The 27,736-nt window shown below is 44.3% G+C and overlaps 8 non-coding genes and 6 pseudogenes across 8 annotated transcripts; all 14 read left to right on the top strand.

The window, feature by feature from the left end:
• The first annotated feature begins 923 nt into the window (after positions 1–923).
• On the top strand, positions 924–1,015 carry LOC141223090 (U2 spliceosomal RNA; annotated as a pseudogene).
• Positions 1,016–1,775: 760 nt separating this feature from the next.
• Positions 1,776–1,997, top strand: LOC141223070 (U2 spliceosomal RNA; annotated as a pseudogene).
• Positions 1,998–3,112: 1,115 nt separating this feature from the next.
• Positions 3,113–3,303, top strand: LOC141222952 (U2 spliceosomal RNA). Its single transcript, XR_012290668.1, has one exon. It is a non-coding gene; the product is annotated as a U2 spliceosomal RNA (small nuclear RNA).
• A 1,115-nt stretch (positions 3,304–4,418) lies between these two features.
• LOC141222951 (U2 spliceosomal RNA) lies at positions 4,419–4,609 on the top strand. Its single transcript, XR_012290667.1, has one exon. It is a non-coding gene; the product is annotated as a U2 spliceosomal RNA (small nuclear RNA).
• Positions 4,610–5,724: 1,115 nt separating this feature from the next.
• LOC141223089 (U2 spliceosomal RNA) lies at positions 5,725–5,816 on the top strand (annotated as a pseudogene).
• Positions 5,817–6,576: 760 nt separating this feature from the next.
• LOC141223074 (U2 spliceosomal RNA) lies at positions 6,577–6,806 on the top strand (annotated as a pseudogene).
• Positions 6,807–13,200: 6,394 nt separating this feature from the next.
• LOC141223050 (U2 spliceosomal RNA) lies at positions 13,201–13,393 on the top strand. The gene has a single exon (XR_012290757.1). It is a non-coding gene; the product is annotated as a U2 spliceosomal RNA (small nuclear RNA).
• Positions 13,394–14,508: 1,115 nt separating this feature from the next.
• LOC141222950 (U2 spliceosomal RNA) lies at positions 14,509–14,699 on the top strand. The gene has a single exon (XR_012290666.1). It is a non-coding gene; the product is annotated as a U2 spliceosomal RNA (small nuclear RNA).
• A 1,115-nt stretch (positions 14,700–15,814) lies between these two features.
• On the top strand, positions 15,815–16,005 carry LOC141222949 (U2 spliceosomal RNA). Its single transcript, XR_012290665.1, has one exon. It is a non-coding gene; the product is annotated as a U2 spliceosomal RNA (small nuclear RNA).
• Positions 16,006–22,180: 6,175 nt separating this feature from the next.
• On the top strand, positions 22,181–22,370 carry LOC141223051 (U2 spliceosomal RNA). The gene has a single exon (XR_012290758.1). It is a non-coding gene; the product is annotated as a U2 spliceosomal RNA (small nuclear RNA).
• A 1,115-nt stretch (positions 22,371–23,485) lies between these two features.
• LOC141223083 (U2 spliceosomal RNA) lies at positions 23,486–23,601 on the top strand (annotated as a pseudogene).
• A 525-nt stretch (positions 23,602–24,126) lies between these two features.
• On the top strand, positions 24,127–24,307 carry LOC141223030 (U2 spliceosomal RNA; annotated as a pseudogene).
• Positions 24,308–25,422: 1,115 nt separating this feature from the next.
• LOC141222948 (U2 spliceosomal RNA) lies at positions 25,423–25,613 on the top strand. The gene has a single exon (XR_012290664.1). It is a non-coding gene; the product is annotated as a U2 spliceosomal RNA (small nuclear RNA).
• Positions 25,614–26,728: 1,115 nt separating this feature from the next.
• LOC141222947 (U2 spliceosomal RNA) lies at positions 26,729–26,919 on the top strand. Its single transcript, XR_012290663.1, has one exon. It is a non-coding gene; the product is annotated as a U2 spliceosomal RNA (small nuclear RNA).
• Positions 26,920–27,736: the final 817 nt, after the last annotated feature.

Here is a 27,736-nt window from a genome sequence, read left to right as displayed (position 1 = left end):
CCATGTAATGTGATGCAATGCTATCTTTCTAGCTCTCCCTTTTTACTTCCTTTTGGATAAACAGACATATTAGGCAAGCATTTTGGAGCTTTCACCTAAATAACTACAGGTGGTGAGATAAGCTGCACAATATAATTGACCTTTCAGTATATTGTTGCACACACACCATCTATTTAGCAAATGCCCTTGTTATCAACAGCAGCCTTTTAAACTCACCTGAGCTAACAGGTATGTGCGCTGGTTACTCTGCTGCGCTTAAAATTTCTTTTTTGGTTTGCTACAATGCCTTTTCTGAAACGTTGTCTCCTTCTGCTGGAACACTGACTTCTTTCATTTAATGCCTGCAGACTATAAAAGAGAACCCAACCCAAAAAGTTTGGTTGATTAGTCTGTGGCATTCTGTTAAACTGTTGCTTATGGCGGTCTCTGTGAGCTTCTCAGCGACATTCAGCCAGCCAGGTATCCTGCCTGCAGTAGATGGAATGTGGCAATGGAACGCTGGCTGCGCGTGTCATAATAGGCTCTGAGCCTTTATATACCTGTGCACAGCAGCAGCCACCTTCAGTCTGCTGCTGGACAGCCAGCAGCAGCAGCAGCAGGAGAGGTATGTAATCAGGAGCCCTCCTGCTAAGGGTAGACAGCTGCTCGTTCCACCCCACCCCCCGCCTTAATTGGTTCTCCTCCCTTCCAACGGTGTTGAGGCGGGTGGGAACAGCAGGGGGTGAAGGTGCTGTGTTTAAAGAGGTGGAGTTATGCAGATCTAAAACGCGTGGATTGCAGCAGCAGCAAGCCGAAAAGTGCAGGCATGTAAGGGATCTAGAGGTTGACAACATGTCTTCTTAACGGGAGTCCAGGAGCTCATCTCCACAAATGGACTTTTCAGGATCCTTGGGTGGCTCCGTAGTTTGAAACCAATTCTGGTTATCGCTTCTCGGCCTTTTGGCTAAGATCAAGTGTAGTATCTTTTGAAAAGGCGGTTTTGGATGTTGGCCGCCCTAGTAGATTGATACATTATGCACACTGGGGTTTAGGCGCTTGTTAGTACGCCAGGTGGCTAATATAGTCATCTGGTGGAAAGCATGGCCCCCCAGGATCGACGCCATTGGGCCGGGGAAGATCGAAAGCCCGAAGTGTGAAGTGCCCCAGGAGTGGTGACCCTGGGGTGCCTTAACTCACTGGGATTGGGAACCCCACTTGAGTTTATGGCACATTTGCACAAGCACTTCAAATTTTCTTTCTTCGCACACACCCTTATTCCGGGCCTTCTGGCCTTAGGATGGGGAATTTTTCAATTCCCGGTCGAAGGTCCGGGCAGTATTATACTGTGAAACCTTCACTATTTATTTAATTTCTTTGTCACTGTGTGTCCACTTATTCACGTGTGTCACGTCCTACTAGGATTTTGTCGGGATGCGGTTCCCTTACGGGTTCCTCTCTTGGCAGGTCTAGGGGGGGAGTGTGTGGCCATCAGGTTCCGCTCCCCCCTGAACCCCCCTGGCTCTCCTCTTTCGGGAGGAGAGCGTTGTTGGCTCCCCTCTTCCGGGAGGGGAGCACAGTCTTTGGCTCCCAGTGCCTTGCTCGGGTGAGAACTCGGGCAGGTGCTGGGGGTAAGATTGGGTCGCCTCTGGCTTCGGCTGGAGGTGGCTTTTTGTCCCTGTTCCTCGCTGTGGCCTTTTGGCTCGGAGGGACGGGGAATGGTTTGGGGGACCCTTCTCCTTTTGGAGAGGGTTTCAAGAAGACCAGCATCCTAGTGCACTTTTTTTGTGGCACTTGTCACTTTTTTAAGCGCACTCGGGTTTTGTACACGAATTCGGGCTAAAAAAAAAAAAAAGAAAAAAAAAAAATCTGTTCTTATCAGTTTAATATCTGATACGTCCCCTATCTGGGGACCATATATTAAATGGATTTTTAGAACAGGGAGATGGAAAAAGAGCTTGCTCTGTCCACTCCACGCATTGACCTGGTATTGCAGTATCTCCAGGACCGGTGCACCCCTTCTTTAATGCAGTTTCTAAAATCAGAAAGAATTGAATTCAATGTTTTTTGTTCATTTTGCTTGTTTGTCGGATTTTGGGATGGACTCTTTGGCTTTGCTTTTCTTCTCCTCATTGGATTTTTCATGTTCAAAGTTGCAGAAGCCAGATTACAAGCTCATTTTGGCTCAACTTCAGCAACTGTGCATTGCATTGCCATGTAATGTGATGCAATGCTACCTTTCTAGCTCTCCCTTTTTACTTCCTTTTGGATAAACAGACATATTAGGCAAGCATTTTGGAGCTTTCACCTAAATAACTACAGGTGGTGAGATAAGCTGCACAATATAATTGACCTTTCAGTATATTGTTGCACACACACCATCTATTTAGCAAATGCCCTTGTTATCAACAGCAGCCTTTTAAACTCACCTGAGCTAACAGGTATGTGCGCTGGTTACTCTGCTGCGCTTAAAATTTCTTTTTTGGTTTGCTACAATGCCTTTTCTGAAACGTTGTCTCCTTCTGCTGGAACACTGACTTCTTTCATTTAATGCCTGCAGACTATAAAAGAGAACCCAACCCAAAAAGTTTGGTTGATTAGTCTGTGGCATTCTGTTAAACTGTTGCTTATGGCGGTCTCTGTGAGCTTCTCAGCGACATTCAGCCAGCCAGGTATCCTGCCTGCAGTAGATGGAATGTGGCAATGGAACGCTGGCTGCGCGTGTCATAATAGGCTCTGAGCCTTTATATACCTGTGCACAGCAGCAGCCACCTTCAGTCTGCTGCTGGACAGCCAGCAGCAGCAGCAGCAGGAGAGGTATGTAATCAGGAGCCCTCCTGCTAAGGGTAGACAGCTGCTCGTTCCACCCCACCCCCCGCCTTAATTGGTTCTCCTCCCTTCCAACGGTGTTGAGGCGGGTGGGAACAGCAGGGGGTGAAGGTGCTGTGTTTAAAGAGGTGGAGTTATGCAGATCTAAAACGCGTGGATTGCAGCAGCAGCAAGCCGAAAAGTGCAGGCATGTAAGGGATCTAGAGGTTGACAACATGTCTTCTTAACGGGAGTCCAGGAGCTCATCTCCACAAATGGACTTTTCAGGATCCTTGGGTGGCTCCGTAGTTTGAAACCAATTCTGGTTATCGCTTCTCGGCCTTTTGGCTAAGATCAAGTGTAGTATCTGTTCTTATCAGTTTAATATCTGATACGTCCCCTATCTGGGGACCATATATTAAATGGATTTTTAGAACAGGGAGATGGAAAAAGAGCTTGCTCTGTCCACTCCACGCATTGACCTGGTATTGCAGTATCTCCAGGACCGGTGCACCCCTTCTTTAATGCAGTTTCTAAAATCAGAAAGAATTGAATTCAATGTTTTTTGTTCATTTTGCTTGTTTGTCGGATTTTGGGATGGACTCTTTGGCTTTGCTTTTCTTCTCCTCATTGGATTTTTCATGTTCAAAGTTGCAGAAGCCAGATTACAAGCTCATTTTGGTTCAACTTCAGCAACTGTGCATTGCATTGCCATGTAATGTGATGCAATGCTATCTTTCTAGCTCTCCCTTTTTACTTCCTTTTGGATAAACAGACATATTAGGCAAGCATTTTGGAGCTTTCACCTAAATAACTACAGGTGGTGAGATAAGCTGCACAATATAATTGACCTTTCAGTATATTGTTGCACACACACCATCTATTTAGCAAATGCCCTTGTTATCAACAGCAGCCTTTTAAACTCACCTGAGCTAACAGGTATGTGCGCTGGTTACTCTGCTGCGCTTAAAATTTCTTTTTTGGTTTGCTACAATGCCTTTTCTGAAACGTTGTCTCCTTCTGCTGGAACACTGACTTCTTTCATTTAATGCCTGCAGACTATAAAAGAGAACCCAACCCAAAAAGTTTGGTTGATTAGTCTGTGGCATTCTGTTAAACTGTTGCTTATGGCGGTCTCTGTGAGCTTCTCAGCGACATTCAGCCAGCCAGGTATCCTGCCTGCAGTAGATGGAATGTGGCAATGGAACGCTGGCTGCGCGTGTCATAATAGGCTCTGAGCCTTTATATACCTGTGCACAGCAGCAGCCACCTTCAGTCTGCTGCTGGACAGCCAGCAGCAGCAGCAGCAGGAGAGGTATGTAATCAGGAGCCCTCCTGCTAAGGGTAGACAGCTGCTCGTTCCACCCCACCCCCCGCCTTAATTGGTTCTCCTCCCTTCCAACGGTGTTGAGGCGGGTGGGAACAGCAGGGGGTGAAGGTGCTGTGTTTAAAGAGGTGGAGTTATGCAGATCTAAAACGCGTGGATTGCAGCAGCAGCAAGCCGAAAAGTGCAGGCATGTAAGGGATCTAGAGGTTGACAACATGTCTTCTTAACGGGAGTCCAGGAGCTCATCTCCACAAATGGACTTTTCAGGATCCTTGGGTGGCTCCGTAGTTTGAAACCAATTCTGGTTATCGCTTCTCGGCCTTTTGGCTAAGATCAAGTGTAGTATCTGTTCTTATCAGTTTAATATCTGATACGTCCCCTATCTGGGGACCATATATTAAATGGATTTTTAGAACAGGGAGATGGAAAAAGAGCTTGCTCTGTCCACTCCACGCATTGACCTGGTATTGCAGTATCTCCAGGACCGGTGCACCCCTTCTTTAATGCAGTTTCTAAAATCAGAAAGAATTGAATTCAATGTTTTTTGTTCATTTTGCTTGTTTGTCGGATTTTGGGATGGACTCTTTGGCTTTGCTTTTCTTCTCCTCATTGGATTTTTCATGTTCAAAGTTGCAGAAGCCAGATTACAAGCTCATTTTGGTTCAACTTCAGCAACTGTGCATTGCATTGCCATGTAATGTGATGCAATGCTATCTTTCTAGCTCTCCCTTTTTACTTCCTTTTGGATAAACAGACATATTAGGCAAGCATTTTGGAGCTTTCACCTAAATAACTACAGGTGGTGAGATAAGCTGCACAATATAATTGACCTTTCAGTATATTGTTGCACACACACCATCTATTTAGCAAATGCCCTTGTTATCAACAGCAGCCTTTTAAACTCACCTGAGCTAACAGGTATGTGCGCTGGTTACTCTGCTGCGCTTAAAATTTCTTTTTTGGTTTGCTACAATGCCTTTTCTGAAACGTTGTCTCCTTCTGCTGGAACACTGACTTCTTTCATTTAATGCCTGCAGACTATAAAAGAGAACCCAACCCAAAAAGTTTGGTTGATTAGTCTGTGGCATTCTGTTAAACTGTTGCTTATGGCGGTCTCTGTGAGCTTCTCAGCGACATTCAGCCAGCCAGGTATCCTGCCTGCAGTAGATGGAATGTGGCAATGGAACGCTGGCTGCGCGTGTCATAATAGGCTCTGAGCCTTTATATACCTGTGCACAGCAGCAGCCACCTTCAGTCTGCTGCTGGACAGCCAGCAGCAGCAGCAGCAGGAGAGGTATGTAATCAGGAGCCCTCCTGCTAAGGGTAGACAGCTGCTCGTTCCACCCCACCCCCCGCCTTAATTGGTTCTCCTCCCTTCCAACGGTGTTGAGGCGGGTGGGAACAGCAGGGGGTGAAGGTGCTGTGTTTAAAGAGGTGGAGTTATGCAGATCTAAAACGCGTGGATTGCAGCAGCAGCAAGCCGAAAAGTGCAGGCATGTAAGGGATCTAGAGGTTGACAACATGTCTTCTTAACGGGAGTCCAGGAGCTCATCTCCACAAATGGACTTTTCAGGATCCTTGGGTGGCTCCGTAATTTGAAACCAATTCTGGTTATCGCTTCTCGGCCTTTTGGCTAAGATCAAGTGTAGTATCTTTTGAAAAGGCGGTTTTGGATGTTGGCCGCCCTAGTAGATTGATACATTATGCACACTGGGGTTTAGGCGCTTGTTAGTACGCCAGGTGGCTAATATAGTCATCTGGTGGAAAGCATGGCCCCCCAGGATCGACGCCATTGGGCCGGGGAAGATCGAAAGCCCGAAGTGTGAAGTGCCCCAGGAGTGGTGACCCTGGGGTGCCTTAACTCACTGGGATTGGGAACCCCACTTGAGTTTATGGCACATTTGCACAAGCACTTCAAATTTTCTTTCTTCGCACACACCCTTATTCCGGGCCTTCTGGCCTTAGGATGGGGAATTTTTCAATTCCCGGTCGAAGGTCCGGGCAGTATTATACTGTGAAACCTTCACTATTTATTTAATTTCTTTGTCACTGTGTGTCCACTTATTCACGTGTGTCACGTCCTACTAGGATTTTGTCGGGATGCGGTTCCCTTACGGGTTCCTCTCTTGGCAGGTCTAGGGGGGGAGTGTGTGGCCATCAGGTTCCGCTCCCCCCTGAACCCCCCTGGCTCTCCTCTTTCGGGAGGAGAGCGTTGTTGGCTCCCCTCTTCCGGGAGGGGAGCACAGTCTTTGGCTCCCAGTGCCTTGCTCGGGTGAGAACTCGGGCAGGTGCTGGGGGTAAGATTGGGTCGCCTCTGGCTTCGGCTGGAGGTGGCTTTTTGTCCCTGTTCCTCGCTGTGGCCTTTTGGCTCGGAGGGACGGGGAATGGTTTGGGGGACCCTTCTCCTTTTGGAGAGGGTTTCAAGAAGACCAGCATCCTAGTGCACTTTTTTTGTGGCACTTGTCACTTTTTTAAGCGCACTCGGGTTTTGTACACGAATTCGGGCTAAAAAAAAAAAAAAGAAAAAAAAAAAAAAAAAAAATCTGTTCTTATCAGTTTAATATCTGATACGTCCCCTATCTGGGGACCATATATTAAATGGATTTTTAGAACAGGGAGATGGAAAAAGAGCTTGCTCTGTCCACTCCACGCATTGACCTGGTATTGCAGTATCTCCAGGACCGGTGCACCCCTTCTTTAATGCAGTTTCTAAAATCAGAAAGAATTGAATTCAATGTTTTTTGTTCATTTTGCTTGTTTGTCGGATTTTGGGATGGACTCTTTGGCTTTGCTTTTCTTCTCCTCATTGGATTTTTCATGTTCAAAGTTGCAGAAGCCAGATTACAAGCTCATTTTGGTTCAACTTCAGCAACTGTGCATTGCATTGCCATGTAATGTGATGCAATGCTATCTTTCTAGCTCTCCCTTTTTACTTCCTTTTGGATAAACAGACATATTAGGCAAGCATTTTGGAGCTTTCACCTAAATAACTACAGGTGGTGAGATAAGCTGCACAATATAATTGACCTTTCAGTATATTGTTGCACACACACCATCTATTTAGCAAATGCCCTTGTTATCAACAGCAGCCTTTTAAACTCACCTGAGCTAACAGGTATGTGCGCTGGTTACTCTGCTGCGCTTAAAATTTCTTTTTTGGTTTGCTACAATGCCTTTTCTGAAACGTTGTCTCCTTCTGCTGGAACACTGACTTCTTTCATTTAATGCCTGCAGACTATAAAAGAGAACCCAACCCAAAAAGTTTGGTTGATTAGTCTGTGGCATTCTGTTAAACTGTTGCTTATGGCGGTCTCTGTGAGCTTCTCAGCGACATTCAGCCAGCCAGGTATCCTGCCTGCAGTAGATGGAATGTGGCAATGGAACGCTGGCTGCGCGTGTCATAATAGGCTCTGAGCCTTTATATACCTGTGCACAGCAGCAGCCACCTTCAGTCTGCTGCTGGACAGCCAGCAGCAGCAGCAGCAGGAGAGGTATGTAATCAGGAGCCCTCCTGCTAAGGGTAGACAGCTGCTCGTTCCACCCCACCCCCCGCCTTAATTGGTTCTCCTCCCTTCCAACGGTGTTGAGGCGGGTGGGAACAGCAGGGGGTGAAGGTGCTGTGTTTAAAGAGGTGGAGTTATGCAGATCTAAAACGCGTGGATTGCAGCAGCAGCAAGCCGAAAAGTGCAGGCATGTAAGGGATCTAGAGGTTGACAACATGTCTTCTTAACGGGAGTCCAGGAGCTCATCTCCACAAATGGACTTTTCAGGATCCTTGAGTGGCTCCGTAGTTTGAAACCAATTCTGGTTATCGCTTCTCGGCCTTTTGGCTACGATCAAGTGCTTTATTGCAGGAGATTGTAGTTGAAGGGTACTCGGGTACCCCTCTCCTTGGCCTGGCAGGATCGTCCACTTTGGTGGACTTAGCCTGCTTGCTGCTATTAGGGAGAGGGCTTAGTCCCAGGGTAACGTGTTGCGATCCCCCAGCTTCCAGGTGTCTTTCGCTGCAAGAACACTGGGAGCGCAGATTGCAAGCGGCTGCAATTTGCAACCTTGTTGCGGTTTCCATGGAGGTTGACCCTAACCTCGTGCCTCTTTATGCGAGGCTAAAAAACTCTATCCGAGTTCACTTCACGGCGGGTGGCTCGGATATGAGGAAATTAGGGTATGTAGTCCAGGACGTGCTCAGGAACCTTCTTGGCGTGCAGAGGAATGAAATTCTGTCCATCCAGGATTATCCTAGAAGAGGTGACTATGACATCACATTCACCGGAGAAGGTATTTTCAGAGATGTTCTAGAAAAGTTAAAAAAAGTTGAAAATAGTCCTGTTCTGAAAGGGATACAAATTGTTGAGCACGTCCTGGATGAGGTAAGACTTGTTGTCGTAAAAGTATTTTCGCCTTTTGTTTCTGCTCCAGAAATTATGTCATTTTTAGCAATTTATTTTAAAAGTGTTAAATGTATTGGGAAGATACTTAATGAATATAACATATGGACATCTAAGTGGAAATTTCTTGTGAAGTGTATAAGAGATCCAAATACACCAGGTGGTATACGGCTTCCCCCTGCCCGTTTTAAAATTGGACAAACAAATGGGGATTTCTTCTTTTCTGGGATGCCAGTATATTGCAGAAATTGTGGGCGCTATGGTCATTCAAAAGAAAACTGTAATGTATCATGTAGAAATTGTGCTAGTGAAGAACATGAGACAAAAGAATGCCCTAAGGAAAAGAAATGTAGTTTTTGCCAGACTCCATCCAGGTCACTTTTATTTTTCTTGCCCTCACAGATTTCGGGAAGATGAGCAAAAGGGAAAGTCCAAGACGTCCGACCAAGGACCAAAAGATGAGACCACCCCTCAGGAGGAGGAACAACAACCTGGAGCCTCTGGAGACAATAAGGGCGTACCAAATAGTGAAGTGTCTCCAGAGTCTATGACAGGTAAAATACCAAATCCCAAAACCTGGCTGCAGGACCTGCGGGAGTCCAAAAGGAGGGCTGAGAAGGAGCAGAAGGGCACTACTGGTAAGGTCAAAAGGGACCGGCAAAAGGCCGACACAGAAGCCCATGCCCAGTCTGGGTCTCCTAGTGCTGAGGGCGCTGAGTGGATAAAGGTGGGTCCTAAGAAAAAGAAAAAGGGTGGTTCGGAGGAGGCAGCAGGAGGTGAACAGATGGACACTTCTCCAGAAGGGGACGTGGACGCTGGACCCTCAGGGGTTTCGGTCTCCGCTGCTACAGGTGGGGACCGGGATCTTGCTGCCTCTGAAGAGTCAGAGGCTCTGCCTTGTGCGCAACCTCCTCCTATAGGACGACCTTCTACAGGTCAAACAGGGGCGGCGGAACCCCTCGGGGACCCACCTGATGAGCAACTGCATGGCCAGCCAATGGAGACCCAGCGGGTTCTGCCAGCCAGCCCTCCGAGCTATGCCAGTGTAGCGTCGGGTTTATATAAATGTGGTAATCTTTCCTCCTCCACGGAGACTCTCGTGACGATACTATCAGATGAGGAGGGAGGCGCAAGCCCAGTGGTCTGATCAGGTTCATCGGACAGGTAAATCCGTTGCTCTTAGTTACCTAAGTAAAATTTCTACATTTTCTAATGATGGCTGAACTCAAAGGTATTTCCCTCAACGTGAGAGGCATAAAATCTAACACGAGAAGAACTGCTCTTTTTAATTTTTTTACGTGTTTTACTGCATCTGTATTTTTTCTGCAAGAATGTAATATCCCACATGAAATGTCATATCAAAAATATAAAGATGAGTGGAAGTGTGGGCCATCTGTCTGGTCCGGATCGAATGCTGCAGGATCAGCGGGTGTAGCCATACTTTTTAAAGGGAACGTTTTAATTGATTTTATTCAGGAAATTTTACCAGGTCGTATTTTATTAGTGAAAGCTTTTATTGATGGTATTAGATGGCAGTTTTTAAATTTTTATGGATCTCCAGAGAAAAATGAAAGAGCCGAAATGCTTGATCTTTTACCATTATTTATTAATAACTCTGAACCTTTTATCTTAGCAGGGGATTTTAACTGTGTTTTAAAAGGTGAAAACCGGCGCTCCAGCTCTGTAAGCAGGAACTACGATAAAACCTCAGGTATGCTACATGATATAGTCAAAGATGCTAAATTGATAGACATATATAAAGAGTGTCATAGTGACAGCCCAGAGGACGCCGGTTTCACTTGGAGCAATGCTAATTGTAGCTCTAGGATTGATTTTATTTTTGGTTCAGATAAAACAATACCTGCCAAATGTGAAGTTTTAACTAATATATTTTCAGACCATAAACTTTTATCCTTTACCATAAAAGTAAATGACAACAAAAAATGTGGTAAGAAAAGCTGGAAAATGAACGTATCCCTTTTAACCGACCCGCAGATTTTATCAGATTTTATTGAGTTTTATAGGAAATGTAGAAAAGGGAAAAAAACAAATGAGACTATGAGTGTATGGTGGGATAGAATGAAAGTAAAAATAAAAGACTTTTTTATTAAAAAGAGTATATGTAGAGCCAAAGAAAAATATGAAGAATATAGAATTTTAAATACCCGCCTACAAACATTATTTAAGCTCAGAGACAATGGGATAGATGTACAAGTTGATATTTCAAACTTAAAAGAAGAGATTTCAAAATGGCTAGAACAAAAAGGAAAAGAGATCATTTTTCGTTCTAGAGTACAACATATAGAAGAAAATGAAAAGTGTTCCAGATATTTTTTTAGGAAAAATAAAAAAGAAAACGTGATAATTGACCATATAGATGGTGAGAATAATATAAAAAATATGCTGGGTAAAGTTGAGGTTTTTTTTTTCTAATCTTTTTAATGGAAAAAATATAGATAATAAATTAATGGATGATTCGCTGCAAGGACTAACAGCTGTTTTAGATCCCGCATCCCAAGAGTTTTTATCCCAAGTTTTAACGGAACAAGAAGTGTTAAAAACTATTAAAAGTTTTAAAACTGGAAAGGTCCCTGGTCCTGATGGCATCCCAATAGAATTTTATGTATGTTTTTATGATATTTTAAAAGATGATTTGTTTTATTTGTTTACTGAGGTTTTTAATAATAAGGTTTTATTAAATTCCTGGAAGAAAGGTGAAGTCTCCCTCCTATACAAAAAAGGCGATAAATCAAAATTAGAAAACTGGAGACCAATAACACTTTTAAATTGTGACTATAAAATAATGGCTAAAATTTGTGCAAATCGTCTAAAAGAAGTCATCAGCAAAGTTATTCATTCTAATCAAGTGTGTGGGGTGCCGGGGCGCAGTATATGGGACAATCTGAATTTAGTGAAAGACTGTATTGAGAATGTGAAAGACAGAAAGGGGAAAATGGCGATTTTTTCTATTGATTTTGAAAAAGCATTTGACCGTGTCTCACACTTTTATCTTTTTAAAGTTTTAGAGAAAATGGGCATACCAGAAGGGTTTTTACTATCGCTTAAAGCATTTTACAAGGATTGTACAAGTAAGATTTTAGTGAATGGTTTTAAGACACAAGAGGTATTTTTACGGTCAGGGGTGAAACAGGGATGCCCTCTGTCCCCCCTACTGTTTATCTGTGCACTGGAACCAATGTTATGTGCAATACGCCAAAATAAACAGATATGCGGTGTCCCTCTGCCTGGAAGCGGTGGTTTGGAGGCCAAGGTTGTAGGCTACATGGATGACGTGGCGGTCTTGTGTACAGATGCACCATCACTTACGGCCACTCTCCATCAAGTGCAATCCTTTTGTCTAGCTTCTGGTTTTAAAATCAATTTTAATAAGTGTAACATTTTAAGTGTTGGGGGGATGATTTTACGTGATGTACCAATTAATGTCTCCGAATCCATTTCCATTTTAGGTATATCATTCACTGAAAATAATGATGGTTATAATAGTTGGGAAACAGTTACACAGAAAGTAAATACGAAAATATGTATGTGGAACATGAGGAGACTTACAATGGAGGGTAAAGTATTGGTTTTAAAGATGGTGATTTTACCTCTTTTATTGTATCTTAGCATGGTTTTCCCCCCGCCTGTTAATGTTTTAAAAAAGATAACCAAAACCTGTTTTACCTTCTTTTGGAACTCAAAAATGGAAAAGCTGAAAAGAGAAATCGTGATGAAATCAAAAGTAAAAGGTGGTAAAGATTTTCCAGATTTTAATAGGTTTCTTTTAATCCATCTGTTCGTTTACTGTTTTAATGCCCTTTTTAAGAATCACTATTGGTCCTTTTTTATGCGTTTTAATACAGGATTTTTTATGAGAAAGTTTGGATGGTATGAAGTTAATATATCTGTGCCCCATGCTTTTAATTTGTCGACGCATTATGAGATTTTAAGGAAAATAGTGTCCGATTTTAATTTAGGGACTAAGAAAATAGAGGAATTAAGAAATAGTAAGAAACTAATTAAAGAAATACGTAAAAGTGAGGAAATATGTAATGTTGACAGATATGATGATGACAAATCTATGTCTATCTGGAAAATGATTAACGTTTTTTATCTTTTTAATGAACAGAGAGATCTGGCTTGGAGTTGCATGCACCGCTGTCTTCCTTGCCGGGCATTCCAATACAGAAGAGGATTTGTGAGGTCTGCCATCTGCCCAAGAGCCGGATGCCAAGACGAGGAAACGGTGGAACATCTATTATGGACATGTAATTTTGCAAAGGATTTCTGGAGAAGACTGCTCCCCCTACTGGAAAGGGTGGCAGACCTCAAGGACTTTACATATAAAACTGTGCTATACGGACTTATGGAATGCCCCACAATGGACCAGTACACAATGGCTTGGAAGACAGTGAACTGCGCCAAGTCATCTCTCTGGAAAGCGCGCAACATTGCTATTTTTAAACAAGATGTTTTATCAGTGAATGATGTTTTAAGTTTATGTTTATGTGAAATGTATACTTATTATTTAATTGACAAAAAGAAGAATATACATATTTCCAAAAAATGGCTTGTTGACCAATGGAACCTAATTATTTAAAATCTTTGTATTTTTTTGTTTTGTAAATTTCATTTGTCTTTTAACGTTTGGTTTTTGTGTAATTATGCTTGTAATTTGTTAAAGTTTTAATAAACGGTTTTATCCCTCTGCAGGGGATAGCCAAATTAAAAAAAAAAAAAATCTGTTCTTATCAGTTTAATATCTGATACGTCCCCTATCTGGGGACCATATATTAAATGGATTTTTAGAACAGGGAGATGGAAAAAGAGCTTGCTCTGTCCACTCCACGCATTGACCTGGTATTGCAGTATCTCCAGGACCGGTGCACCCCTTCTTTAATGCAGTTTCTAAAATCAGAAAGAATTGAATTCAATGTTTTTTGTTCATTTTGCTTGTTTGTCGGATTTTGGGATGGACTCTTTGGCTTTGCTTTTCTTCTCCTCATTGGATTTTTCATGTTCAAAGTTGCAGAAGCCAGATTACAAGCTCATTTTGGTTCAACTTCAGCAACTGTGCATTGCATTGCCATGTAATGTGATGCAATGCTATCTTTCTAGCTCTCCCTTTTTACTTCCTTTTGGATAAACAGACATATTAGGCAAGCATTTTGGAGCTTTCACCTAAATAACTACAGGTGGTGAGATAAGCTGCACAATATAATTGACCTTTCAGTATATTGTTGCACACACACCATCTATTTAGCAAATGCCCTTGTTATCAACAGCAGCCTTTTAAACTCACCTGAGCTAACAGGTATGTGCGCTGGTTACTCTGCTGCGCTTAAAATTTCTTTTTTGGTTTGCTACAATGCCTTTTCTGAAACGTTGTCTCCTTCTGCTGGAACACTGACTTCTTTCATTTAATGCCTGCAGACTATAAAAGAGAACCCAACCCAAAAAGTTTGGTTGATTAGTCTGTGGCATTCTGTTAAACTGTTGCTTATGGCGGTCTCTGTGAGCTTCTCAGCGACATTCAGCCAGCCAGGTATCCTGCCTGCAGTAGATGGAATGTGGCAATGGAACGCTGGCTGCGCGTGTCATAATAGGCTCTGAGCCTTTATATACCTGTGCACAGCAGCAGCCACCTTCAGTCTGCTGCTGGACAGCCAGCAGCAGCAGCAGCAGGAGAGGTATGTAATCAGGAGCCCTCCTGCTAAGGGTAGACAGCTGCTCGTTCCACCCCACCCCCCGCCTTAATTGGTTCTCTTCCCTTCCAACGGTGTTGAGGCGGGTGGGAACAGCAGGGGGTGAAGGTGCTGTGTTTAAAGAGGTGGAGTTATGCAGATCTAAAACGCGAGGATTGCAGCAGCAGCAAGCCGAAAAGTGCAGGCATGTAAGGGATCTAGAGGTTGACAACATGTCTTCTTAACGGGAGTCCAGGAGCTCATCTCCACAAATGGACTTTTCAGGATCCTTGGGTGGCTCCGTAGTTTGAAACCAATTCTGGTTATCGCTTCTCGGCCTTTTGGCTAAGATCAAGTGTAGTATCTGTTCTTATCAGTTTAATATCTGATACGTCCCCTATCTGGGGACCATATATTAAATGGATTTTTAGAACAGGGAGATGGAAAAAGAGCTTGCTCTGTCCACTCCACGCATTGACCTGGTATTGCAGTATCTCCAGGACCGGTGCACCCCTTCTTTAATGCAGTTTCTAAAATCAGAAAGAATTGAATTCAATGTTTTTTGTTCATTTTGCTTGTTTGTCGGATTTTGGGATGGACTCTTTGGCTTTGCTTTTCTTCTCCTCATTGGATTTTTCATGTTCAAAGTTGCAGAAGCCAGATTACAAGCTCATTTTGGTTCAACTTCAGCAACTGTGCCTTGCATTGCCATGTAATGTGATGCAATGCTATCTTTCTAGCTCTCCCTTTTTACTTCCTTTTGGATAAACAGACATATTAGGCAAGCATTTTGGAGCTTTCACCTAAATAACTACAGGTGGTGAGATAAGCTGCACAATATAATTGACCTTTCAGTATATTGTTGCACACACACCATCTATTTAGCAAATGCCCTTGTTATCAACAGCAGCCTTTTAAACTCACCTGAGCTAACAGGTATGTGCGCTGGTTACTCTGCTGCGCTTAAAATTTCTTTTTTGGTTTGCTACAATGCCTTTTCTGAAACGTTGTCTCCTTCTGCTGGAACACTGACTTCTTTCATTTAATGCCTGCAGACTATAAAAGAGAACCCAACCCAAAAAGTTTGGTTGATTAGTCTGTGGCATTCTGTTAAACTGTTGCTTATGGCGGTCTCTGTGAGCTTCTCAGCGACATTCAGCCAGCCAGGTATCCTGCCTGCAGTAGATGGAATGTGGCAATGGAACGCTGGCTGCGCGTGTCATAATAGGCTCTGAGCCTTTATATACCTGTGCACAGCAGCAGCCACCTTCAGTCTGCTGCTGGACAGCCAGCAGCAGCAGCAGCAGGAGAGGTATGTAATCAGGAGCCCTCCTGCTAAGGGTAGACAGCTGCTCGTTCCACCCCACCCCCCGCCTTAATTGGTTCTCCTCCCTTCCAACGGTGTTGAGGCGGGTGGGAACAGCAGGGGGTGAAGGTGCTGTGTTTAAAGAGGTGGAGTTATGCAGATCTAAAACGCGTGGATTGCAGCAGCAGCAAGCCGAAAAGTGCAGGCATGTAAGGGATCTAGAGGTTGACAACATGTCTTCTTAACGGGAGTCCAGGAGCTCATCTCCACAAATGGACTTTTCAGGATCCTTGGGTGGCTCCGTAGTTTGAAACCAATTCTGGTTATCGCTTCTCGGCCTTTTGGCTAAGATCAAGTGTAGTATCTGTTCTTATCAGTTTAATATCTGATACGTCCCCTATCTGGGGACCATATATTAAATGGATTTTTAGAACAGGGAGATGGAAAAAGAGCTTGCTCTGTCCACTCCACGCATTGACCTGGTATTGCAGTATCTCCAGGACCGGTGCACCCCTTCTTTAATGCAGTTTCTAAAATCAGAAAGAATTGAATTCAATGTTTTTTGTTCATTTTGCTTGTTTGTCGGATTTTGGGATGGACTCTTTGGCTTTGCTTTTCTTCTCCTCATTGGATTTTTCATGTTCAAAGTTGCAGAAGCCAGATTACAAGCTCATTTTGGTTCAACTTCAGCAACTGTGCATTGCATTGCCATGTAATGTGATGCAATGCTATCTTTCTAGCTCTCCCTTTTTACTTCCTTTTGGATAAACAGACATATTAGGCAAGCATTTTGGAGCTTTCACCTAAATAACTACAGGTGGTGAGATAAGCTGCACAATATAATTGACCTTTCAGTATATTGTTGCACACACACCATCTATTTAGCAAATGCCCTTGTTATCAACAGCAGCCTTTTAAACTCACCTGAGCTAACAGGTATGTGCGCTGGTTACTCTGCTGCGCTTAAAATTTCTTTTTTGGTTTGCTACAATGCCTTTTCTGAAACGTTGTCTCCTTCTGCTGGAACACTGACTTCTTTCATTTAATGCCTGCAGACTATAAAAGAGAACCCAACCCAAAAAGTTTGGTTGATTAGTCTGTGGCATTCTGTTAAACTGTTGCTTATGGCGGTCTCTGTGAGCTTCTCAGCGACATTCAGCCAGCCAGGTATCCTGCCTGCAGTAGATGGAATGTGGCAATGGAACGCTGGCTGCGCGTGTCATAATAGGCTCTGAGCCTTTATATACCTGTGCACAGCAGCAGCCACCTTCAGTCTGCTGCTGGACAGCCAGCAGCAGCAGCAGCAGGAGAGGTATGTAATCAGGAGCCCTCCTGCTAAGGGTAGACAGCTGCTCGTTCCACCCCACCCCCCGCCTTAATTGGTTCTCCTCCCTTCCAACGGTGTTGAGGCGGGTGGGAACAGCAGGGGGTGAAGGTGCTGTGTTTAAAGAGGTGGAGTTATGCAGATCTAAAACGCGTGGATTGCAGCAGCAGCAAGCCGAAAAGTGCAGGCATGTAAGGGATCTAGAGGTTGACAACATGTCTTCTTAACGGGAGTCCAGGAGCTCATCTCCACAAATGGACTTTTCAGGATCCTTGGGTGGCTCCGTAGTTTGAAACCAATTCTGGTTATCGCTTCTCGGCCTTTTGGCACGATCTATCAGGTTTACCTGTGTGGTCTTGCCTGTGAGGTGCTCTTGGTACCCTTTCTCTCGGCCTGGGGGGATCGTTCCTCTTCGGAGGGACTTAACCCCCCTGCTGCTATTGGGAGGAAGGATTAGTCCGGGAGCAACGGGAAGGGATCCCATGAAGGCTTGCGCCTTTCAGAGAGAAGAGTCGGTACGTTCCTGAGTGAAGGATGCCGGCAACGCTCACATATTCATCGGGTGATGCCCGGATGCGGAACACCGTGAGGATTGAAGTTGGAGCAGCATCGAGGATGGAGAAGAATTTGGACTACATCTGCCATAGGATTCTTCTTGGAGTTCTGGAGTTTCGGCGGGAAGACATATTCTGCTTCCAGGACAACGAGTACAAGGGGACATACACCATCACCTTCAAGAGCCAGGGATGCTGTCAGCAACTCGTACAAAAGGTAAACGAGAAAAACTACTTAGATGAGTTGGATGGACTAACCTTTTGTCTCTTGTATGCTTATGACGAGATCCCCATCGTGGTGCATTTCCCGAACCCCTTTGTGGAAGCTGCAGACATCTCGACCTACCTTACCCGCTATTGTGATGATCTGAGATACCTGGGTACTGTGAAGAACGCGGTAGGCTTCTGGTGCGGCAAGAGAAGGTATATGGCCCGTCTAAAGAGGGACCTTAGTGGAGTGGGAGGAATGCTACTCCCTCCCTCAACCTTCGTAATCGGTAAGAGCAGAGGCTACTTATTTTATCCTGGAATGCCAGTATGTTGCAGGAACTGTGGACAAATGGGTCATACCCAAACGTCCTGCACGGGCAGGAAAGTAGACCGCTGCAATAATTGCAGCTGTTACGGACATTTAATGAAGGACTGTCCCGCTGGGAGGAAATGTAATCTCTGCGGTGAGGCGGGGCACATGTTCCGAGGATGCCCCAACAGGACCAGGACCAGGACCTACGCAGAAGCTGCATCTTCTGAAGCTGAGCCGATGCGCCCACCGGTCTTCACTGGCAGGCCGGCGTCGGAGGGCGGTTCGAAGGGCGAGAAGGCTGGGATGGAGCAGGGAGCCGGAGGCCCCTCTGGGGCGGCACCTGCATCGAAGTCCCTTAACGATGGGCGGACCTCGCATGGACCGGAGCGGGGGGGTCCTCCTTCTGGGAGGGTATCCTCCGTATCGATGGTTCCCGATACCGATCCTGTTGGGCTGGAGGGTGGTGCCCCTGTGCGGTTGGCTACAGGGGACCACGCAGCGATGGCCTCAGGATCTTCCAGGGCGATTAGCCAGCCAGATGAGGGGGCTTTGCTTCTAGGTGGCGAACATCAGGAAATCTGTGTTGCTGATCTTGTCCTGATGGACCAGTCTCCCCCCCTGGAGGAGGTGGAGGAAGAGGAGGACTGCACCAGTGACCTAGTGGAGTCTGCCCCGAAAAAGAGACGGAATGTCGAATCCCCAGCGTCTCCTGGAATGTGGCTGGGAACCGTGACCTACGAGGGGGCAACCGCCGGCTCACAGAATATCGAGTCGTTTGGGTCTTCTAGCCCGGATGTCCTGGAGCAATTTGATATACAGGGCTTTGAGTCAGGTGTCCTCATGGAAGATCCACCACCCTGACCTATGAATGCCCACAATAAGACTTGTCTCACTGAATGTGAGGTCATTAAAGAGCCCAGTTCGTAGGGCTGCTCTATTCAAGTATTTAGAAACCACTGACTTTGACATATGTTTATTACAGGAATGCGGGATACAACATGCACTAAATTATAATGATATCAAGACAGATTGGAGACTGGGGCCCTCCATCTGGTCTGGCTCCAATGACAACAAGTCAGCGGGGGTGGGCTTCCTCTGTCGTGGGAGAAATATTACTATAAATGCTGTCACAGAAATAGTACCAGGCAGAGTGGTTTTAGTGCATTTTAAATTTAATGGTTTTACCCTACGTGTAATGAATATTTATGCTCCCCCTGATAAGCAAGAGAGAATTAATTTATTTGGGATATTGCCATTATACTGTACTGGGTCATCTCCCCTGGTCGTAGGGGGTGATTTTAATTATCTTTGTGCTAGTGAACAACGAGCAGGGGGTGACCCTTTACGCAAATTGGATAAGTCATGTCATCTATTGAAAGATTTTATAACTGATTTTAAATTATGCGATGCGTGGAGGTCACTCCTGCCGACGGACCCTGGTTATACGTGGTCCGGAAGAGGGGTGTCCTCCAGGATCGATTTTATTTTCCTATCAGATGATTTTAACCCTGTAAAATGTGTTTTAACATCAAATATATTTTCTGACCATAAGGGCTTGGAGGTGCACCTAGAATACCGGGATGAACAGAGGGTCAACAGGGGCCTCTGGCGTCTAAGTACTTACCTGCTGGAGGACCCTCTGATTCGACAAGACTTTGGTAAAGCCTATCAAGCCTGGCGGCGACAAAAACCTTCTGATGCCCCTATGGTAACCTGGTGGGAAAATTTGAAAAAAAAAGTCAGAATGTTTTTTATAAAAGCAGGGAGACGTAAAGCTAGAGAGAAAAAAAGATGTTTTAGTGATCTTAACACCAAACTGCAAACACTTTTTAAATTCAAAGAGCTAGGGGTGGAGGTGGGAGATGATATTGCTAGCCTAAAAACTGAAATTCAGAACTGCATAGACACAAAGGGGAAAGAGATTATTTTTAACTCTAGAGTGCAGCACTTGGAGGAGGGGGAGAAGTGCTCTCGCTTCTTCTTCAAAAAAGTCATGGATAAAAGAGAAGTGATCACAAATCTAGAGGGTGAAACATCTATGCAGGGAATGTTGAATGCTACTTTTAACTTTTATAAGCATCTTTTTAGTAAAAAGTGTATAGATGAGTCCTTTTTATCTGATGCTCTTAATGATCTCGATTTTAAGTTAAATTTTACAGACCAGGAGTTTTTAGAACGCGATATTGTTTTAGAGGAATTATTTTATGTTTTTAAAAGTTTCTCTAAGGGCAAAGCACCTGGGTGTGACGGACTACCTGTAGAATTTTACCTTACTTTTTGGGACATTTTAAAAGAGGACCTTTTTATGCTTTTTAAAGAAGTTTTTATTTGTGAACAGTTGCCATTTTCGTGGAGGAGAGGAGTGGTGTCTTTGATATATAAAAAAGGTGACCGCAGTACTCTAGCGAATTGGAGACCCATAACTCTCCTAAATGTTGATTACAAGGTACTTGCTAAGGTGGTTGCAGACCGGCTCAGGAGTGTCATTGCCAAACTAATCCAGCCTGAGCAGGTTTGTAGTGTACCAGGCAGAAGTATTTCAGAGGTTTTAAACGTATTAAGGGATGTAATTTGGTATTCCAGAGACCGGGGTCAAAATGTAGCTCTTTTAGCCCTAGATTTTGAAAAAGCTTTCGATAGAGTCTCTCATAGATTTCTTTTTAGAGTTTTAAAAAGAATGGGTATCCCTAATATGCTTTTAAATTGTATTAAGATTTTATATAAAAATTGTTTTAGTCAAATTTCTCTTAATGGCTTTTTAACAGATGGAGTTCCCCTTGAGTCCGGAGTGAAGCAGGGATGCCCCTTGTCGCCCATCCTGTTCATCTGCGCCATGGAGCCCCTGCTGAGCGCAATAAGGAAAGACAAAGTGATTAGAGGGGTTCCTGTTCCAGGCGGAGGTGGCAGTGATGTGAGAGTCTTTGGCTACATGGATGACGTGACAGTTGTGTGCGTGGACCCTGCTTCCCTCCGGAGGGCGGTGTTGCGCATTGAATTTTTTTCCCAGGCATCCGGGTTTAAACTTAATTTAAATAAATCTGAATGTCTGACTTTGGGATCCTGGGACACCGCCCAACTCCCGCAGCTCACTATAAAACGAGACAATGTAAAAATTCTTGGAGTTGTTTTTAACGAGGAGAATGTGGGAACTCAAAGCTGGGAGAATGTCATAGAAAAAATGTCAAAGAAAATATCATTTTGGGGTTTGAGGTCCCTAACAATGGAGGGGAAAATTTTAATTATAAAATCAGTGTTGTTACCCCTCATACTGTATATAGCTATGGTGTACCCCCCCTCTGATGTTTTAATTAAAAAAATGACTAGGATGATCTTTATGTTTTTATGGAACTCCAAAATGGAAAAATTAAGGCGAGAAATAATGAGGAAGAATAAAATGAACGGCGGAAGGGATGTCCCCGATTTACATATTTATTTGTATTTAAATTATTTCTGCTTTTGTTTCAAACATTTTAATGGTAATAGTGCGCTAAGTTATTTTTTAAAATATACTTGTGGGATGATTTTTAAAAGATGGTTTAAGTTGTCGTTGAATTCCCCTGTTTTACTATGCCCCCCCAGACACCAAGCAATCTTAGAAAAGACTGTTCGATTTTATAGCCTTGGTGATTTTAATATGGACATTTTTAAAGACCGCAAGAAGCTTTTATCTTTTCTGAGGAGGAATGAAGATGTGACCCCCATAGTAAATTTCTCAGAAGAGAGATCGAAGCAAGTTTGGAAGAATGTCTTCGGGAAATTCTTAGCAAATGGACATAAGGACATCGCATGGATGGTGGTCCACCAGTGCCTCCCCACCAGAGAATTTCAACACAGGAGAGGCCTGGTGGCCAGAGCCAAATGCCCCAGAGACTCATGTGTTAATGACGAAACCACCTTGCACCTTATGTGGAATTGCCCATTTGCACAGGAACTTTGGCACAAAGTTGGGATTCTTTTAAAATGGACTTGCGGTTTAAGAGATTTTAACCATGAATATGTTTTATATGGCCTTTTTAAATGTCCGACCCCTCAACAGTATTGTATATGTTGGTGTATGATTAACTGTTTTAAAGACGCCCTTTGGAAGGCACGCAATATTTTACTTTTTAAACGTGATGCTATTTCTGTGAAGGATTGTCTTAAAATTGCTTTTAGCCAGATGTATATTTATTACTTGAGGGATGTCAAATGTATTGGGAGGAGGGATGCTAATCGTATATGGGGTTTTTATGGGTGGAATTCTGTGTTTTAATAATGTACTGTTTGTGTTGTTGTTTTTGATTGTAAACCATCTTTTACGCACTTAAAAAATTATGTTGAAACCTGATCTGTTCTTATCAGTTTAATATCTGATACGTCCCCTATCTGGGGACCATATATTAAATGGATTTTTAGAACAGGGAGATGGAAAAAGAGCTTGCTCTGTCCACTCCACGCATTGACCTGGTATTGCAGTATCTCCAGGACCGGTGCACCCCTTCTTTAATGCAGTTTCTAAAATCAGAAAGAATTGAATTCAATGTTTTTTGTTCATTTTGCTTGTTTGTCGGATTTTGGGATGGACTCTTTGGCTTTGCTTTTCTTCTCCTCATTGGATTTTTCATGTTCAAAGTTGCAGAAGCCAGATTACAAGCTCATTTTGGTTCAACTTCAGCAACTGTGCATTGCATTGCCATGTAATGTGATGCAATGCTATCTTTCAAGCTCTCCCTTTTTACTTCCTTTTGGATAAACAGACATATTAGGCAAGCATTTTGGAGCTTTCACCTAAATAACTACAGGTGGTGAGATAAGCTGCACAATATAATTGACCTTTCAGTATATTGTTGCACACACACCATCTATTTAGCAAATGCCCTTGTTATCAACAGCAGCCTTTTAAACTCACCTGAGCTAACAGGTATGTGCGCTGGTTACTCTGCTGCGCTTAAAATTTCTTTTTTGGTTTGCTACAATGCCTTTTCTGAAACGTTGTCTCCTTCTGCTGGAACACTGACTTCTTTCATTTAATGCCTGCAGACTATAAAAGAGAACCCAACCCAAAAAGTTTGGTTGATTAGTCTGTGGCATTCTGTTAAACTGTTGCTTATGGCGGTCTCTGTGAGCTTCTCAGCGACATTCAGCCAGCCAGGTATCCTGCCTGCAGTAGATGGAATGTGGCAATGGAACGCTGGCTGCGCGTGTCATAATAGGCTCTGAGCCTTTATATACCTGTGCACAGCAGCAGCCACCTTCAGTCTGCTGCTGGACAGCCAGCAGCAGCAGCAGCAGGAGAGGTATGTAATCAGGAGCCCTCCTGCTAAGGGTAGACAGCTGCTCGTTCCACCCCACCCCCCGCCTTAATTGGTTCTCCTCCCTTCCAACGGTGTTGAGGCGGGTGGGAACAGCAGGGGGTGAAGGTGCTGTGTTTAAAGAGGTGGAGTTATGCAGATCTAAAACGCGTGGATTGCAGCAGCAGCAAGCCGAAAAGTGCAGGCATGTAAGGGATCTAGAGGTTGACAACATGTCTTCTTAACGGGAGTCCAGGAGCTCATCTCCACAAATGGACTTTTCAGGATCCTTGGGTGGCTCCGTAGTTTGAAACCAATTCTGGTTATCGCTTCTCGGCCTTTTGGCTAAGATCAAGTGTAGTATCTTTTGAAAAGGCAGTTTTGTCCTTGGGCTGCCCTAGTAAATTGATGCATTTTACACACTGGTTTGGTGCACTTGTTAGTACGCCAGGTGGCTCATAGAGTTATCTGATGGAAAACATGGCCCTCCAGGATCGAAGTCACTAGGCTGGGTAAGTGTGAGGGCTTTGGAGCAATGTGCCCCAGGAGTAGGCGCCCTGGTGGGAGTTCAAGCTTACTGGGACTGGGAACCCCAGAAAGACTTGGCTTCGTAGCACGCCGCACCTTTGCCAATCATACTTTCTGAGCAACCCCCCCCTATTCCTGGCCTCCAGGCTAGGAAGGGGAATTTTTATAAACCCGGTCGGAGGTCCGGTCAGCTTTGGGCTGAGAAACCAACACAGGCTCCAGCTCCACTAGGGTGGCAGCCTAGATGGAAGCTGGGAGCACGAAAACGGCTCTTCTCCGGCTTCGGCTAGGGAGAGCATCGGAGATCCCTGACCCTCGCTGTGGCCTTCTGGCTCGGAGGGATGGGGATGGTTTATTGGGGACCCTCTCCTCCGGGAAGGGTCCACATGAATCCTCGCCTCGTGCGCTGTTTTGGTGTGACTTCGGTCACATTTTTCAGTGCCTTGGATGCAGCTTCAATCAAAAATCTGTTCTTATCAGTTTAATATCTGATACGTCCCCTATCTGGGGACCATATATTAAATGGATTTTTAGAACAGGGAGATGGAAAAAGAGCTTGCTCTGTCCACTCCACGCATTGACCTGGTATTGCAGTATCTCCAGGACCGGTGCACCCCTTCTTTAATGCAGTTTCTAAAATCAGAAAGAATTGAATTCAATGTTTTTTGTTCATTTTGCTTGTTTGTCGGATTTTGGGATGGACTCTTTGGCTTTGCTTTTCTTCTCCTCATTGGATTTTTCATGTTCAAAGTTGCAGAAGCCAGATTACAAGCTCATTTTGGTTCAACTTCAGCAACTGTGCATTGCATTGCCATGTAATGTGATGCAATGCTATCTTTCTAGCTCTCCCTTTTTACTTCCTTTTGGATAAACAGACATATTAGGCAAGCATTTTGGAGCTTTCACCTAAATAACTACAGGTGGTGAGATAAGCTGCACAATATAATTGACCTTTCAGTATATTGTTGCACACACACCATCTATTTAGCAAATGCCCTTGTTATCAACAGCAGCCTTTTAAACTCACCTGAGCTAACAGGTATGTGCGCTGGTTACTCTGCTGCGCTTAAAATTTCTTTTTTGGTTTGCTACAATGCCTTTTCTGAAACGTTGTCTCCTTCTGCTGGAACACTGACTTCTTTCATTTAATGCCTGCAGACTATAAAAGAGAACCCAACCCAAAAAGTTTGGTTGATTAGTCTGTGGCATTCTGTTAAACTGTTGCTTATGGCGGTCTCTGTGAGCTTCTCAGCGACATTCAGCCAGCCAGGTATCCTGCCTGCAGTAGATGGAATGTGGCAATGGAACGCTGGCTGCGCGTGTCATAATAGGCTCTGAGCCTTTATATACCTGTGCACAGCAGCAGCCACCTTCAGTCTGCTGCTGGACAGCCAGCAGCAGCAGCAGCAGGAGAGGTATGTAATCAGGAGCCCTCCTGCTAAGGGTAGACAGCTGCTCGTTCCACCCCACCCCCCGCCTTAATTGGTTCTCCTCCCTTCCAACGGTGTTGAGGCGGGTGGGAACAGCAGGGGGTGAAGGTGCTGTGTTTAAAGAGGTGGAGTTATGCAGATCTAAAACGCGTGGATTGCAGCAGCAGCAAGCCGAAAAGTGCAGGCATGTAAGGGATCTAGAGGTTGACAACATGTCTTCTTAACGGGAGTCCAGGAGCTCATCTCCACAAATGGACTTTTCAGGATCCTTGGGTGGCTCCGTAGTTTGAAACCAATTCTGGTTATCGCTTCTCGGCCTTTTGGCTAAGATCAAGTGTAGTATCTGTTCTTATCAGTTTAATATCTGATACGTCCCCTATCTGGGGACCATATATTAAATGGATTTTTAGAACAGGGAGATGGAAAAAGAGCTTGCTCTGTCCACTCCACGCATTGACCTGGTATTGCAGTATCTCCAGGACCGGTGCACCCCTTCTTTAATGCAGTTTCTAAAATCAGAAAGAATTGAATTCAATGTTTTTTGTTCATTTTGCTTGTTTGTCGGATTTTGGGATGGACTCTTTGGCTTTGCTTTTCTTCTCCTCATTGGATTTTTCATGTTCAAAGTTGCAGAAGCCAGATTACAAGCTCATTTTGGTTCAACTTCAGCAACTGTGCATTGCATTGCCATGTAATGTGATGCAATGCTATCTTTCTAGCTCTCCCTTTTTACTTCCTTTTGGATAAACAGACATATTAGGCAAGCATTTTGGAGCTTTCACCTAAATAACTACAGGTGGTGAGATAAGCTGCACAATATAATTGACCTTTCAGTATATTGTTGCACACACACCATCTATTTAGCAAATGCCCTTGTTATCAACAGCAGCCTTTTAAACTCACCTGAGCTAACAGGTATGTGCGCTGGTTACTCTGCTGCGCTTAAAATTTCTTTTTTGGTTTGCTACAATGCCTTTTCTGAAACGTTGTCTCCTTCTGCTGGAACACTGACTTCTTTCATTTAATGCCTGCAGACTATAAAAGAGAACCCAACCCAAAAAGTTTGGTTGATTAGTCTGTGGCATTCTGTTAAACTGTTGCTTATGGCGGTCTCTGTGAGCTTCTCAGCGACATTCAGCCAGCCAGGTATCCTGCCTGCAGTAGATGGAATGTGGCAATGGAACGCTGGCTGCGCGTGTCATAATAGGCTCTGAGCCTTTATATACCTGTGCACAGCAGCAGCCACCTTCAGTCTGCTGCTGGACAGCCAGCAGCAGCAGCAGCAGGAGAGGTATGTAATCAGGAGCCCTCCTGCTAAGGGTAGACAGCTGCTCGTTCCACCCCACCCCCCGCCTTAATTGGTTCTCCTCCCTTCCAACGGTGTTGAGGCGGGTGGGAACAGCAGGGGGTGAAGGTGCTGTGTTTAAAGAGGTGGAGTTATGCAGATCTAAAACGCGTGGATTGCAGCAGCAGCAAGCCGAAAAGTGCAGGCATGTAAGGGATCTAGAGGTTGACAACATGTCTTCTTAACGGGAGTCCAGGAGCTCATCTCCACAAATGGATTTTTCAGGATCCTTGGGTGGCTCCGTAGTTTGAAACCAATTCTGGTTATCGCTTCTCGGCCTTTTGGCTAAGATCAAGTGTAGTATCTGTTCTTATCAGTTTAATATCTGATACGTCCCCTATCTGGGGACCATATATTAAATGGATTTTTAGAACAGGGAGATGGAAAAAGAGCTTGCTCTGTCCACTCCACGCATTGACCTGGTATTGCAGTATCTCCAGGACCGGTGCACCCCTTCTTTAATGCAGTTTCTAAAATCAGAAAGAATTGAATTCAATGTTTTTTGTTCATTTTGCTTGTTTGTCGGATTTTGGGATGGACTCTTTGGCTTTGCTTTTCTTCTCCTCATTGGATTTTTCATGTTCAAAGTTGCAGAAGCCAGATTACAAGCTCATTTTGGTTCAACTTCAGCAACTGTGCATTGCATTGCCATGTAATGTGATGCAATGCTATCTTTCTAGCTCTCCCTTTTTACTTCCTTTTGGATAAACAGACATATTAGGCAAGCATTTTGGGGCTTTCACCTAAATAACTACAGGTGGTGAGATAAGCTGCACAATATAATTGACCTTTCAGTATATTGTTGCACACACACCATCTATTTAGCAAATGCCCTTGTTATCAACAGCAGCCTTTTAAACTCACCTGAGCTAACAGGTATGTGCGCTGGTTACTCTGCTGCGCTTAAAATTTCTTTTTTGGTTTGCTACAATGCCTTTTCTGAAACGTTGTCTCCTTCTGCTGGAACACTGACTTCTTTCATTTAATGCCTGCAGACTATAAAAGAGAACCCAACCCAAAAAGTTTGGTTGATTAGTCTGTGGCATTCTGTTAAACTGTTGCTTATGGCGGTCTCTGTGAGCTTCTCAGCGACATTCAGCCAGCCAGGTATCCTGCCTGCAGTAGATGGAATGTGGCAATGGAACGCTGGCTGCGCGTGTCATAATAGGCTCTGAGCCTTTATATACCTGTGCACAGCAGCAGCCACCTTCAGTCTGCTGCTGGACAGCCAGCAGCAGCAGCAGCAGGAGAGGTATGTAATCAGGAGCCCTCC

This window comes from Phyllobates terribilis, unplaced genomic scaffold (genome assembly GCF_046119375.1).
Source record: "Phyllobates terribilis strain yellow unplaced genomic scaffold, ASM4611937v1 Scaffold_366__1_contigs__length_1906876, whole genome shotgun sequence".
NCBI classification, from domain to species: domain Eukaryota; kingdom Metazoa; phylum Chordata; class Amphibia; order Anura; family Dendrobatidae; genus Phyllobates; species Phyllobates terribilis.
The sequence above is the reverse complement of the archived record's forward strand: the minus strand, read 5'-3'. Positions and strand labels throughout refer to the sequence as shown.